The sequence below is a fragment of the Dromaius novaehollandiae genome, chromosome Z, assembly GCF_036370855.1.
Source record: "Dromaius novaehollandiae isolate bDroNov1 chromosome Z, bDroNov1.hap1, whole genome shotgun sequence".
Taxonomy (NCBI): Eukaryota; Metazoa; Chordata; class Aves; order Casuariiformes; family Dromaiidae; genus Dromaius; species Dromaius novaehollandiae.
This window is the reverse complement of record NC_088132.1, coordinates 36,736,013-36,750,318: the sequence shown is the minus strand read 5'-3', so window position 1 is coordinate 36,750,318 and position 14,306 is coordinate 36,736,013. Positions and strand designations below refer to the sequence as shown.

At 39.2% G+C, this 14,306-nt stretch overlaps 1 protein-coding gene across 6 annotated transcripts in view; it reads left to right on the top strand.

Moving 5' to 3' along the window:
* LOC112992387 (TIMELESS-interacting protein-like) overlaps window positions 1-14,306 on the top strand; it is a 30,431-nt gene that overhangs the window by 3,653 nt on the left and 12,472 nt on the right. For 3 of the 6 annotated variants that reach the window (XR_010386126.1, XR_010386125.1, XR_010386122.1), the window contains exon 1: window positions 92-855. The exons of 1 other annotated variant lie outside the window; for it this stretch is intronic. The gene's annotated coding sequence lies outside the window, so the exon portion shown is untranslated. Of the gene's footprint in view, window positions 1-91; window positions 856-4,722; window positions 4,828-14,306 lie in introns of those variants that run through there. 2 more of the 6 variants (XR_010386123.1, XM_064501947.1) reach the window with 2 other exon arrangements.

The following is a 14,306-nucleotide window of genomic DNA, read 5'->3' as shown; positions in this document are numbered from 1 at the left end:
CCCCGCGGGCCCGCTCGGGCCGCCGCCCTCAGCTTTGCGGCGCTTACTCGGCGGTGGGGATGAGTTTCTGGAGGAGCGGGCTGGGCCGTGGCTCCGAGCAGCAGGGGGAAATAATAGCTCGGTTTTAGTGTATAAGCCTTAGTGTCTGTCAGGGCAAGAGCAGCTGGAAAGTGGTGGTGTGCCCTAGGTAGGCGCGCGCGAGGGGAAATGAGGTTTATCGTAAGGGTGGGACAACGTGTTGTCTTGTGCTATCTCTATATGAAATGATGCTGTGAAGCATGTGTGGAGGGGTGCTTTTGTCCTCTGTTGGCCCCCCTTGGGTTCCTCCAGGTGTGCTTTATTTCTGCCAGAGGCAGCTCTGCGAAGGCCTTGCCTGCAGTAGATGGTTGCCCTGGCCCCTGGTGCGGCCTCTTTCTCCTCCTCGCTGGGGTGGCCCTCACTTTCTGAGTGTGGAGAAACTGGGTGCTCAGTGAGAGCAGGTTGCCCCTTTTTCCTCCTGGAAAAGGTTTCTGGTTTGTAACTTCTACTGTGTTTCTCCCTGAGCACCTCCCCCCCCCCCACCTGTTTTATTTACTTATTTTATTTCTCTTTTATTATTATTTTCACCTTTATTATTATTTCCATATGTGGGCCTCTGCCCTACACAATATTTCATATAAAGTGCTAGCCATAGAGCCCCGAATAGGGTTCTGGTACACTCAGGTGTAAGGGAAATGGTGTAGTAAAGGGAAATAGGAAAATGCCATAAAATAGTTACCAAAAAGGAGAAGAAAGCATGGAGGAAATAGAAAGGCTAGGAGTGTGGACCTGAGACAAAGTGTTTGCTATCTGCAAGAAGCTTGGAACAGCGAGCAGGTAATGCCTCTGGTTTGATTTCTTCTATGCATAAAGAAAATGGGGTTATATCTAACTGCAAACAAATGCTATTCTACTAAAAAGTAGCCAGCTACCTTTATATCTTCTCCTTCCTGGGCTGATGCACAGGAGCTACATTTTGGCAACCCACTTGGATGAAAGAAGGAATACCTTCAGATACAATTGAAAAAAACAAAATTACTAGAATGTATCAATAAAGCATATAGGAACAGGATAAGCAAAGCAGACAGGGATCATAAGAGAAAGAGTTTTTCCTCTTATGGGAAAAATATACTGAGAAATAGTAGGCAGCATTGTTAGATTGAAAGAAAGAAATTTTTCCTAAGCAAGGGACCAGTCTTGTAATTCTTTTGCTTATGCTGCTTCCATTGGCTTCAAATGGAATAAGTGGGCCTTAATTTAATTTTTATCTTTTGAAAGTGAAATAGGGTTAATGTAATAAAAGAAAGCAGTGGAACTAGTTTGTCTTTTTGTCAGTCTGTATTTCAGTTTTAGTGAGACTATCCACTTCCCTGTGGCTCAAGCAACAGCAATGTAGATAAAATATTTTTATTAAAGATGTGATACTCTACTCTTTTATTTTTACTTTTTAAAATTTAATGCAGACAACAAGTATACTCATGACTGAGTGTGAAGCTGGGAAAAAGAGTGGGAAACTAGAGATCCATTTTAAACACAATAGTCTCTAGTATTTTCATTAACAGCTTGAGGCATGACATGGTATGTATGGTAAGCAAATTAGTGGATGATATGAAGTTGGGATCAAACGAGAATATTTTGGAGTATAGGAATAAACTGAAATTAAATTGGAAATGGGCTCAAATTAACACGGTGGGATTCAATAAAAGCAAGACAAAGATTAGTTTAAAGAAGTTATCAAGCTGTTATTAAGTCCCAGGGAGTGCTCTTTTCCTGCTGAAATGAACTGTTGCATCCTCATCCAAAACCATGAGCCTTTTGTCCCTTCATATGTGATAGATACTTAGCCACAGGAGAGGGCCCCAAGATCTTTAGAAATTTTTCTGTGTGAAAAAATGAGTAATATGTCCTTCTCTGCTCCTGATACCTAGTTTGACTGCTGTGCAGTGTTTTAGGTGTCAGGTGTGTTGGTTTGCTTTTCTCAGGAAAAGTGTTTTAAATTAAAAAACAAAAACAAAAAACAAGTGTTGACTGCTAGAGAATGGAAGCTGCAGGGTCATGTTCTATTAGTTGCTATGTTCCTCTCAAGATTTTACTTGTGCTTTTGTAGTCATTCCTATGCTGAGAGTGGGAGACAAATCTGGGGTATAAACTCAGCTCAGCTTCCTCTCTTCATCTGTGCTTTAAGTACAACACGAAGTAGTGGGAAGGCCCTCCAGGAGAGCAGTCTTACCCTGCTTCAGCTGTGTATCTAATTAACTAGCAGAGTAAACTAATGTGTCTGCTGAGGATTACTCAGCTCTGGATCCTAGTGACTCATTTTCAACTGCTATCTTAATCCCTTCTGTTGAACAGAGATGTAATGCAGCCGGCTGACATGGGCTGTTCATTTTAATGTCAGAAGCAGAAAATGCAGTATCAGACTTTGGCATTTGTGGTATATACTGGACTTGTCAAGTCCCACATTTGGGGGTAGGGAGCCAGGTCACTGTCTCCCATGCGACTCTTGCCCAGCAGGTCTCGGCTGTGGTCTGCACCTGGTTTGTACATCACGGGGCAGCAGAGGAGCCTCTACTTAGCTGCGGCTGGGTTCGGTCCCTGGCAGGCTGCGCCCCGGCGGGCCGTGGGGAAGCTCGTAAGTGCTCGCACGGCAGCTTTGAGCTGTGGCCACTTCTCGGGCAGGTGGCCCCGCAGCGATGCTTGCCAGCTCTGTGCACCAGGCGCCTGGCCACACCGCGCTTGAGTATTGCCTGTGAGTGCTCGAGCAAATGGACTGACATAAGCCTACCCCAAGAGCAGCACAGATGCAGGCATTTGTTTTTTGTAGTTATAAGATCCCACAGTAAAGTTTCAAGGGGTGTGCTGAATTATTTCCAATACTATTCATTTAGGAAACCTTAGTAAGAGATGAGGTAGGAAGGGCTGAGAGGCCTTTAAACTTCTGAGAAGAGGTGGAAGGAAGAGGTTTGGGGCAAAGACAGAATACGTTTTCAGGAGAGGCTACTTGAAAAGATAAAAGGAGATAAGCATACTGTTGATGTCTCAGGTACCAGGTTAGTTTTATCACTCTCCTCCAAAAAGAAGTCTAGCCCACCTTGGGATCTGTGTCTAGGATTTCCCAAGGAACCTAAAGGGGTTGGGCACACAGCTCCCAAACGGGTCAGTTTATTCAGACAGAATTACATCTGAAGCCAAGCCGTGCTCTGGCCACTTTCCCTTCCTGATTTCAGTGTGATTGCCATGTTGCCTAACGCAGTCCAGCAATTAACCAAACAACTAATTGGCTCTGGTGATGTAGCTGGTTAGTTCAGAACTGCGTTCAGTTCATTGTGTGCTGTTTTCAATAGAACATTTTTCAACAGCTTTCAGTCTTCTGTTGCCACTTGTGTTTATTTTGTGCTGGTGTTTAGGTGTATCTGGTGTAAGGCTGGTTTCAGGCCTAATTGAGGTTATTTATAATCAGGGATAAATATGTGGAAAAAAGAGGAGTCCTTATACTACTACCTTCTGCAAACAACTTATGATATAGTGTGCTTTATAATTAACTACTCAAAGCAGGTTTCTGGTACATCATTGTGGACAGTTCACAATATTAGCTTTGGTTTTATTACATACTTCATAGTTACGTGCTTAATCCTCTTTAATATTTGTAGTGATTTGATAAGAAAAATGTTACAGAATTGAAAGAATTTTAGAACTTGCATCACTACCTCTATGCTTAGGAATAAGCATAGAGGAATATGGTTTACTATTTTAAAATGTTTCCTGAGATCTGAAAGTAGTGCGATTCCATCCTATATTTCATTCTGGCACATAGGATGTCTTTGAACATTGAGGGCAGCTAGGAGCCAGCGGTTAAACTGGCTGTGTAGACATCCTGCTATGGTGCACAAGTCTTTCTATCTTTTTTTTGCATATCCCTTAAATAACGTGTGGGCTTGCTTCCATAATTTTGGACCAAAAAGAACGCATGTTGTGATTGATTTCTGTTCCTAATGGCCTTCAATTAGGTTCTCTTCCAGATTTCTTTTTACTTCCTTAGTATTGTGACTTTATGTGCAGCTTCACGTTTTTATATCCGGTATATATCACAATATGCTTTACATTACTTTACATGGTTTGTTTTTATTTGGACACTTTATAAAAACTGAATTTAAAATGCGAATCAGCACTTTTAAAAGAGGTATTGTGCATTCTTCTCTTCAGTCAACAGATAGTAGAAAAAACAGGTGCAGTGTTTGTGAGGGGGATTTAAAATGACTTTAAATTTCAACATTGTTTTAAATATAGTTTAATAGCATTTACATTTGCTATTTTGCATTTTTAAAAAAGACTATACTCAAGATGTCATGATGCTCTTGATACTTTCTTCTATGCTCTCCGGCACAGAAAGAGCGAATCAGCTCTGTCAACAGAGAATCTGATTTTTCTGTGGACTTATTGTGATCTATATTGGGTCATTTGTGTTTTGCAAGTAGCTGTATGAACACATAATAACCAAACTTGAAAATGGTCAACGGTTAAAAGTTAGAAAATAAAAAAAATAGCACCGAAAATGTGTTGAAGTCTGTATAGTGGTATGTTTGTAGTGAGATACTTTCTGGCTATAAACTTTCTGGGCTGTGGTATTTTCTGTTGAACTTCATGCCACAGTGTAGAAAGGAATATGGATTTTCCTTCTTTGAAATTCTCAGTGTTTTTCTCCAGGGAGTTTCTAGTACATTGGTGCCATCGTTCAGGTTTCCCCAACGCCTTCTGCTGGAAGCTACGGCTGCAGCGATTGCATGGCACTCCCAGGCCACATCTACCTTGGTAAGAAAAGCATGGTCAGGCACGAACTCTGACACTGGCATGCATTTGACCATATTGTACGTGTTGGCGGGTCTCCTGTGCCAAGCAGCAGTCTTCCAGATAGTCCTGTGTGCCATGAGCACAGCCCAGGCTGGGTACTGCTCTCTGTAAGCAGCATAGGGAGCCTGCATGGGTGTGGGCTATGCCGTGGGCAAGAACCATGGCCAGCTTTATTGACTCTTAGCCTCACACCCCCTTGCGGCATAATGAGTTATATGAGGTGCCTGTTGTATGGTTAGCCTGGGCTGTGTTTGCAGTATGGTCGGGAAGAGGGAAGCTAGTGGTGAAACCTGTCTAGAAACAACTTTGGACCACAGCTAACTTACGGGACTGTGGGGCTTAGGCTGAGCTACTAGGCACTGTGTAGAAAGAGGATGTATAGTTTGGGCTGGCTGATGTAGATAGAGGGCTTCTGGGTTGGAGCTGACTTGTATTCTGCCAGCTGGGAGCGTGGGCAACGAATGGGCAGCTGTGTGCTCCTGGGGGATGTCCATGTGCCCCTGGGAGATATCTGTGTGCAGGGCAGGGGGCTCCTGAAGGTAGAAGCCCTTCCTCCCAGCCACAGCTGCATTCCTGCCTGTTGTAGGTAGCTGAAAATATACATCTCTTTTTCTTTCTTATTTGAGAGGAAGTCATTTCGTGTATGGTATAACGAGCTATTGTATCCTGGAGCCATCTCCCTCAGTTTAAATGCGAGGTTCTGAACGCTCAAATACTTTAAAAATAAAAAGTAACAGCCTCGAAAATAATCACACTGGCACAGACACCAATAATGCACAATAAAGAGTGGAGGAACATCGGAGCCGTATTAGAGAGAAGTAAATTTGGCTGTAAAATTAGAGTAAACTCTTGCAATAAGGTGTAACTGCAAGGAATGGTAGTTTGAGATCATAGCAGTGAGTAAAGCACCCTGAGTAATACATTCAAAAAACTCAGCATGCCTATTTAAATGATGAATGTCGGCTGTAGAGCATTTTCATTTCTTAAATGACCTATATAAGTGAAGCTAGAGGACTGTCTGCATATGAACTTTCATTGCCTGTTATTCCAGTGATCATCTGAACTGTAGATACAGTGACACATAAATTACACATTTCATAACAGTGGTTTGGCCAGTACTTTGACTTTATTTTTACACGTAATCATTCCTAGTGGGACATCACTGTGATGACTATTATGGTATCTGCACGTTAATTTACTGAGCACCAATAGAGCACTTCGTTAGAGGCTAACCAACAGCCTTTTGGAAATCAATGGTATTCTTTCCATGCTCTTCAGAAAGCTTTGGGTCAGACCATTCATTTGCATGTAGCACAGAAAAGAATTGTGGTATGTTGGTTCCAAGTGCTAAAAAAGACTTTTCTGTTGAGCATGCTTGCGTTTAACAGTTTTTTCAGTAGTAACATTTTATTCACACAAACTTTAGCTCAGATGGATGTTTTTACAGGAGCTAGGATGGGCACTAGCCTTATCCTCAATCCATTTTAAGGCTGCTCTGAAGAACGTCTGTTGTAAATGTCCCATTCCCCTCACCTCCAAGATCATATAGTTGAAGAATAAGAGGGCAGTGAAATAAAGTGTATAATCTGGTCTGTGTGTCCTCAGTAAATTATGTGAAGGTCTCAGCAATAATTTTTCTAACTAAAATGTTCCTGACACATTCTATGCCTTTGACCACCCACAAATGACATGTAGACAGGTAGCAGTTGTCTGGCATTAGAAGGTGAATAGTGGAGATTTGTTTCAACTACTACCCATTCATATACTATCTAGAAATCCCTAGGCTATCTAGAAATATCTAGAAAAATGTCTTCCTGTGTTTTACATGGATTGACCAGAAAGAGCCTTGTATCTTAGTACAACACATCGCTTTTACACATGAAAAAACATTTTCAGTTTCAGAAAATGAGAAAAAAGACTGAGCAAGAGACTGTAGTACCCTCCTCTCAAATACCAAATGAAGAAGAAAACAGTTTCTCTCTCATGGTATGATGTGCTATGTAATGATGTATTAAGTAATGATGCACAATTTAATTTAAAATTTGTTGCTCTTATTTCCTCTCTGAGGATTCAGATTACTAAAGGAAATATTTCTTTTTCCCAATACCTTTTCACCCTTACTGCCTTTCAAATTTACACAAATTTACACAAAATATAGTTACCATCATGCAAAGCCTGATTTTTGCTGCTGTTCCCAGCCAGTCACTTCATAACAAATGCAAGGGAGTCATTTATACTGTGTCTTTCTGCTAGAAAGCTAATATGAAATGTTATAAAACAGCAGAATTTCAGTGCCAGCTGAATAGAAAAGTAAAGCATTATTTTTACAGTTTCAATTATAAGTATTTTAATTCTAACTGACTGATTAAAAGCTAGATGTACCATACAAATACTTCTATCCACATATTTTTTTGAGGACATTTTGCCCCTTCCTCAGTACTCTTTCCTCCTTTGCTACATGTAAATAATTGGCCTGCTACCAGCATAATCCATATTGTTATCCATCTCCTCTGATGCCATGGATTTTATTAGATAAGAGTTGTCTGTCATTTCATAACAGCAGTAATGTTGTGTTTTGTGTTGATTTAAAAACAATTAAAAAGTGTTTTGGGCTTTAGATTGCAAGATATAGAGGAGCATTGTAGAGTGTAAATCTGATGTAGTAAAACACTTATCCGATATATACCGAGTTTTAAGAATTGGGTAATCTCATTAATTTACATTCTCATTTTGTAATAAAAATACGGAATCATACAAAAAGTATAACTGAAGTGTTATGCAGACATTAGTGAAGCCTCAGAATGGTGTTCCTTGAAAGGGGATAAATATGCTCTCATTTTCCTGTTTTTACTTGTCAAGATTAAGAAACAAACAAACAAACAACCCCTCTCCAAAACCTTCCACTGCTAAATTTTTGGAAGCTGCACTCAATCTTGTCTCTGCTACTAGGATGTGGTTTGGTGCCAGCTCCAAACATATTGCTATCATCATGCAAGGCTGCTAGGCCATGGCAGTGCTGCTAAGCTAAAATGGGCCCCAGCAGCAGCTCGAGTATTGGCACACAAGTGTCTATACTATTTGCGTTTTAGCCTGCTCCCTGCCACCTTTTTGGCTCATGTCTTTGAGGACTCTTCCAAAAAATGCTAGGTGTGGGCAGGTGAGAGCACAAACCAGGGACTGGGGCATGAAGCCATTTTCTCTGAAAAAGAAACCTCAGTTATATATGAGTTCCCTTGCTTTCAGAGCTAGAGAGCAGACTTGGCCAACTTATTTACTTGTATAGCTCTAGTCTCGTTTATGCAACACTGAAATCAATATCAAGAAATATCCTAAAAGCCTACTTTCTCATTTTTATGCACATGCACTCTGATTTCAATAAATGCATTTTATAAATCAAACAAAATAAATATTGAGCTGCTCATGGACAGCATTGAATTTCTTTTGTACTCTAATCCTACTGCTGGCCAAATTAAGTACTACCCAGGAAAACTCCCAGCCTTGGATATGTTTGGATGTAGACCCAGGCTTTTGCTTATTTTGATCATGACTTTTCCTTTGACTGCTGATGAAAAGGAGTTGACAGTCTAGATTTACTAAAAGTTCTCACTGGATGAGATCTGGTGTCCTGAAAACAGCATAGAGAGATGGGTATAGAGATGTGCTTCAGTTCCAAACAGGATGATAACAAGAGGTGATCATCTTTTCTGCAGTGTCATATTCCATGGCATTGCAGGGCAGCGCTGCTGCTGCTGTGGCAAAAAGACAGGTGATGGGTTCATACTCTGGAAGTTGCTGTAATTATGATCACATGGCAGAGAAGTTGTAAGATGACTGTGGTCGTGACATTTGGTTGGTGCTACTGATGCGAAGCTTCTCTCCGGGCTTTGTAAACTGCCCTGGGATCTTAATAAAATAAACAGCCAAAAAGGATGTTAGCTTTATTTCATCAGCATTTCCCAATTAAAATAATTGTATGATAATTTGTGCATAGATGCCATCAATCAGAGGCTATTTGTCCTATTCCCAATCAACTTAGTAACATCAAAACCTCTTACTCTTTCCATCTGTCCTAATTTCACAGTATTTATTTGACTTAATTCTGTACATTCTTTGAACAATTTGGTTAAATCAGAGATTCTGCAGGTTATGAGGACAGCTTGCAGGTACTCTGTGTGAGCATGTTAAAATTTTAACCAAAAGTTAGATTCAGCAGCATGTGTGTTTTTTCACTAGACCTGAGGGAGTATGTGAAGAAATAATTTTTTTTTTTTTTTGAATCACTCCTTCAGCATTAGCTTGATCAACTTTTGTGTGTGGTAGGAGGTGGAAAACAGGTAGAGTAGGCACGGTTCCACAGTACACACCTTTGGGCACCTCTTTCTTCCCCTACACTTTGTTTCTGTGCGGGTGATTTAATCCTCAAACACCAATTTAGCTCCCATTTTAATCTGAAAATTCTTTACTCTGGACCTGTCTCTACTGTCCAAAGGAAAATGTGGCCCGTTAAGTTTTTCCTGGTTATGTTGTTGTTACTTCTACAGAGCTAAAACAGAATATCAGTCTCCCTCTTGGTTCTTTTTTGCCACCCTTTTTCTCAGTCCTTGTGGAATATCACCATTGTTTTTGTGATTTAGGAACTGGGCAAACTCTTCAGCTCAGTCCTCCCTTTCAGTTGTCACTTCTGAGCCTTACCTAGATCTTGCCTTTCCTATCTGCAGCAAAGATTCTTGTCTGGAGCCCCAACTTGTTACTGCAAAAGCCTTTTTTCAGCCTTGAGAAGAGACAAGATGCAGTCTCATTTCGTATGTGTCTGTTGTCAATGTAAATAACATTTTCTTAACTGATCACTTTCATCATATTACTTCTCTAATTTCATTCTACCCAGGACTCTTACTTCTCTGTCATATCAAATGCAAGTTAAATGCCCTTACTTGCACAGCCCTCAAAGCTTACCTGTTGTCTCTCATTTCTATTACAATTTAAGATACCTATTCCTGCTTTTGCTTTCCTGCGATAATGGCCTGCTTAGTTGTAGTGATCAGCCAAGCTTCTCTGACACTCTGTCTTCATCTCTGGCCTTATACTTAGGTTCGGTCCTTGTAGCAGAATTCATTATATTGCATCTTTATATATGAGTCAGCCTGGACTCTTGATTGGGTCACCTAAGAGACTACAGCAATATCAGTATGACTAGTATTAACTGTTGTACACTGACAGCCGAGAGAGGGATCCATGTGTTCGCAGTGTAATGTTTTCACAACAGCTAGGCTCTCAACTTAGCCCAAGACAATGATACAGTTCGTAAGAAGGACTTTCTAGAGAAAACTTCTGTGCTGAAGACAGCTGTTTTCATTATTTCAGAGATGCACTGGGCACCCAACACGTAGTCAATAGGTACCTCTGCTATTTATGCATGCGTCCTCATTTTCTGTGCTTTTCTTCCATGTTTTTTCAATTTTTTTTTTTTTTCTAGAGGAAAGGACCCTGTGGTCAAGCAACCTGTAGCCTCAAGAAAAACTGTTGGTATACTCTTGACACATCAGGATAATGCTAAGCACAGCTGGGATGTGACTACACGCTGCACAAGCATCTAAATAATAAAGTAGATACTCAGCAAAATTGATTTTTGGGAACACCTGCAGAGGCTTCTTGCAGTTAAATTAGGAGACTTTGTTTCAGTGTGGTGTTTTGTATTTTATTTATTTTTAGTCAGAGAAAGAGAGGAAAAGATACTGGAAAAGTTGTTCTGAATAAGGTAAAAGGATTCCTAAATAGGGAAATATAAGTGAGTAACTCATTTTCAGTCCTGCAACACAAAGGAGAAGCTAGCTTTATCGAGCAGAACAGGCAGAAAATTTTAAAGGCAACGTGTAACTTTCCTTGGCTTCAGTAGGACTATGTAGATAGGGATTTGGTGAATCAGCCCTACACACAAAAGGAGCTCCATCAAAGCTTTCTCATGAAAAATTCTTGACTTAGGGAACTTCTCTCTCAGGCATGCTGCAAAACTTATCCGTTTGGATGAAATTTTGGATAAAATGAGGGGTGAAGAGCTCTGGTGCTATGTTGTTATCTTCCTGTCAACCAGAGGAAGACTAGTATTTTGCAAAATCAGTGTTAAGCATGGACAGGATGGGTTCATGCTGTTTTATGTATTTTTAATTCATAGTCGGGCACCAAGAATCCTGCTTGGGTACCTATTGCATGGAGTCAATATATCCAAGATTATCTGATCAATGAAATGAAACAACAGATGAAATAACAAATCGGGATTTGCTGTGATGCTGATAAACTGAATTGCAGTATTATTGATGGAATATAGTCACTTCCTTTGTTCTGAAAAAGTAAGTGCTAACCTGGTGGAGTGGGATGCAGCATTCAGACTTTCTTTCAAAATTTTCCCTTATTTCAATGAAGTTCAGCTCTGATTCTGAAGGTAAACTGTGATGTTCTTTTGGTTTCAGCAAAGGTGAGTGCTTATGAGCCTCGAGATTTTCTATTATTTCTATTATTTGTTCAAGCATCTCCAGTTTGAATCACACTGTGATTCAAAGGCGATAACTGGTACAGATCTGGTTCTTTTAAAGTGGGTCTGTGATTCTTCAGACAGACAGTATAAATCAATCAAAGATTTTGAAACAAGCAGTCAAATTTTGCAGGTGTAATATTTCATTTTAATTAACAATTCTTCACTGTAATGACCCTCAGAATGTTTTTAGTATTTTTCAGGTTTCCATAAAGATATATAAAGTTTTAAGTACTTTTACTATTAATCTTAGGTTTAATCATAATTACAGTGTGCTAATGTGGACAGGGAATGACAGCAGACTTGCAGACATTTACTTTGGCTATAAATTAGCAGTGTCTGAAAAATGGGACAATTGAATAGCTGGCAATGAAATAGTCTTGAAAGTCTTTGAATACTTATTTTTAAATCCTTAAAATCACCAGTTCAATAACAATATTACTTAATCAAATGATTAACCAGTATGTGTGCATTTTGGTTACTTTAATCAGCAAAATTTTGTCAGCTGAAAGCCTGAAAAAATACTATTGATTTATAAAAATCCCCATATAACTTATAAAAAAAAATTCAAAGGCACCCCTACAGGATGATGAAATTATAACAGGCTTTTTTGTAGCAAAGTTTTAGGAAAAATCAGAAAAAGGCTTCTGATATCTACTAATTAAAATAAATGCAGTGCTCCTTCCTGATATTGTGATGTGGCTCAGAACTACTTCCGGGAAGAGAGGAACAGGGTTTCCTCTCGTCCTGTTTCCAAAGCATCCTTGGAAACTGTTACTTTTATTTGTGGAAACTATCTGAAACATTGTAATTTGTTTCAGACAAAGTCAGGTACAGAGTTTCTGCCTTAAGAGTTACAATCTAAAAGATTAAGTGGACCAGTTGACAAATTAAAAGAAAATGTGAAGTTTTGGCCTTGTGTAAGCAATATCCCATCAGTAGTTATATAAACTGAAACTGAAGGGGTTCTGAAAACTGTATTATGAAAGAAGATATTCTGGATGCAAAACTATAACTCTTTGAACAAAGTTTTTTGCACGCTGGGTGTGTTAAACTGCGTTCCTCTTTAAACTGTTAACAGAAATGGCTCAACATTGTGAGAATGAGATACCTGAGAAATACATTGAGCTGTGTTATCAACATTACAGTAGTTTTAGCAAAGTTCTGACACTGTTCTGCTTTGGCAATTAAAATTAAGCATTTGGGGAGCCTTTTGCCATCCCTGTGAGAAATTTGGTCCAATCAAGTCAGATAATCTCCTATTGGAAAACAAAACAGAACAGTTTCTTTAAGCTAAATTCTTAGCGTCTGGCAGCTAAATTCCCTTAAAAATGTATTTTGGATCCATTAAAAGAAATCCAAACTGAGCATGTCTCTCTAAACTTTTATTTGTGCCTAAAGTGTCTTGAACCATTTGCTGTCAAACTCTAGAACAGCTGAGGAAAGACTGTCAGTGTTTCCCGGCTCTGTTTGGTAAAGTTCCCACAAATACTGCTCATGAATTAGCACTGAATATTAGAGAAGAGATGGTACTCTGTTGCTTTATTCATCTGCCAACGTGAAGTCATATGCATGAATGCGGTTGCAAACAAAGCCTTCACATGGCAACTACAGCGGTTGCAAACAAAGCCTTCAAATGGCAACTACAAAGAGATTCAATGTTTTTCCTATTGTAACATATAGAACCTACATCCTACTACTTCAGAATTTGTATGCTATCTTTATAACTGCTTTTGACATATCAAATTTACCTGCAGTTCATTTGGTGATACTGATGGTCTGGAGGAAAAAAAGTCATTTTAGGGTAAAAGATAAAAGAATCTGTTCCTGAGACACAAATTAATTAGGTGCTTGACTTTGTATAGGCAATGTAACAGAAGTTGGTAGCTGTCCCACTATTCTAAAAGTTTTCCTTTCCTGTCAAGTCTTCTCATTCTGACATGTGATCAGCAAATTTGCATTTGTGCCCATGCCAAAACAATGTACAGTATCATAACTCAAAGTGAAAATTTAAATGTGTTTGCACACCTGATGAACTATCGCAGATTTGTCCCTTTTGAATTCGTCAGCTAGATAGGCCTAAAGAATGTTTTGATATCATAAGGTTTTGACAGTATTTAATCACTTGGTTCATGTTACGTTTTTAGGGCTTCATTCTGCCACTTCTGATCATACCTATTTGTGTTTCCTTTTAGAACAAATTCTATTGAAAGAATAGAACTACTTTTTGGAGTAATGTATTGATACAATACATAAATGCAGCAGAATTTGGTCAAATATAGAAATCTTCTCTCACCAGCCTTAATTTTGAAGATGTGTTTTAAACATTAACTTCTCTAGAATTTTCCAAGAGAATTGATATCTTTGAGTACCTACCTGAGGTTTCTAAGAGTGATCTTCATTAAGTATTTTACAGTTTGTCTGAAAATTAGATCTCTTTAAACCTGTGCCAAAGCAGGAACCCAAAATTAAGCTCACAGGATCCCCAATAGTTTTTTTTTTTTTTTCTTCCTAATTATATAGTGATAACTGTATGGTAAGAATTATCACATCAGCTCTTTGCAAACCTAAGCAATGAGCCTAAGGCCTATACAGGCTTGCCCTTATAAAGCCAGACAATAAATCTGAATGGTACTGATTACCATCTTTTGGTACAAACTGATGGTACGATTACCATCTTTCCCTAGTGATCTCTTGAGCTTGTATGCAAGTATAGTAAGCACTGTAGTTCAGTGGCATAACATTTTTCCCAGTTAATGATTATCCCAAGCCCTGATTAATTTCTGTAGTGAAATTGTTGTCACACAAAATCTCTAATGCATTATTATGATTTTTGTTATTATTAGTAATAGTACTCTAACAACTTAATAGCTTTGGAGGCCTAGCTAACATTATAGACTGATACTGAAAATAT